This window comes from Lucilia cuprina, chromosome 5 (genome assembly GCF_022045245.1).
Source record: "Lucilia cuprina isolate Lc7/37 chromosome 5, ASM2204524v1, whole genome shotgun sequence".
Taxonomy (NCBI): domain Eukaryota; kingdom Metazoa; phylum Arthropoda; class Insecta; order Diptera; family Calliphoridae; genus Lucilia; species Lucilia cuprina.
This window is the reverse complement of record NC_060953.1, coordinates 7,317,429-7,318,794: the sequence shown is the minus strand read 5'-3', so window position 1 is coordinate 7,318,794 and position 1,366 is coordinate 7,317,429.

The following is a 1,366-nucleotide window of genomic DNA, read 5'->3' as shown; positions in this document are numbered from 1 at the left end:
AGACTAGACTATAGACAAGACTATAGACTAGACTATAGACTAGACTATAGACTAGACTATAGACTAGACTATAGACTAGACTATACACTAGACTATAGACTAGACTATCGACTAGACTATAGACTAGACTATAGATTAGACTATAGACTAGACTATAGACTAGACTATAGATTAGACTATAGACTAGACTATAGACTAGACTATAGACTAGACTACAGACTAGACTGTAGACTAGACTACAGACTAGACTATGGACTATAGACTATTTTATCATATAATCTTCTAATATTCAATTTTTGCATTCAGTTCCAATTAAAAGTGAAAGTTCATAATCTAACAGTTCCAAATCTAACAGTAATTATATCTTTTATAAAAGTCCAAATCTTCAGATTTCTTTTTCACATCTTTGTATTTTTCTTTCTTTTAAATACATTTTTTCATTAGCCTCAAAAATTTCAAGTTTTAGCCTTTCAAAAAAGATTTAATTTCTGTTTCTTCTTCTCTCTCAACATTATCTTATAAAACTTTTGCTTTAGCTATTGCGACCTACGCTTCCTTTCCATGTTTTTTTTTTTGAGACTTTTAGAATTCGTATAAGTGTTACACACTTGACTTTGGCATTAATTTTTGTTTCACATTTTCAAGTGGCGTAAATTAACAACAACGAAAAAAAAAGTAATATTCATTTATTTATCTTGCTGGCTTCCCAGCAGTAATACACACATACAAACAAACCAAGAAATAATACAAAAATATCTGACAAACCTTACTGTTTGGGTATGCAATGCTGATATGATAGGTTAAGTATCATTTCTTTAATGTTTATTCTCTCTAAGTACTCTTTCTGTAGATCTTCTTTTAAAAATGTTTGTTGTCATTGCTTTTAAATGCCTGTGTGAGTGTCTGAGTTGAAATGTATTAAATTTCTGTCAAAATATTGTTATTGGATTCTTGTACATTTTTTTCTCATATTATTGAAGTTGTTGGCGCAAAACAAATAAAAAAAACAACAACAAAATCCTTAAAGTTTCAGTTACATTAAGTAATTAATTTGAAATTCAATTAAGCTTGAATGAAGAATATATTTAAAGAAATCCTATAAGATTTGTTGTCCTTACACTCCCTTGTCTGAAATTTTGTAATAAGGTGCGTAAAGCTAAAAATAAATGGAATTAAATTTGTTTAGTTTTGTTCCTTTTTTTTAAAAAAAAGGGAAAGTTGTATTGAGCAATTACTTACATATTTTGGTAATAGAAGATGTCTAAGCTTTAGTTTAACATGAGGGTTAATGAATTTACCTAAACGTAGTGTTGTAATATTTCTTAATTAAATAAGGAAACAAATTTGATTTGAGTGGTGAGGGGGG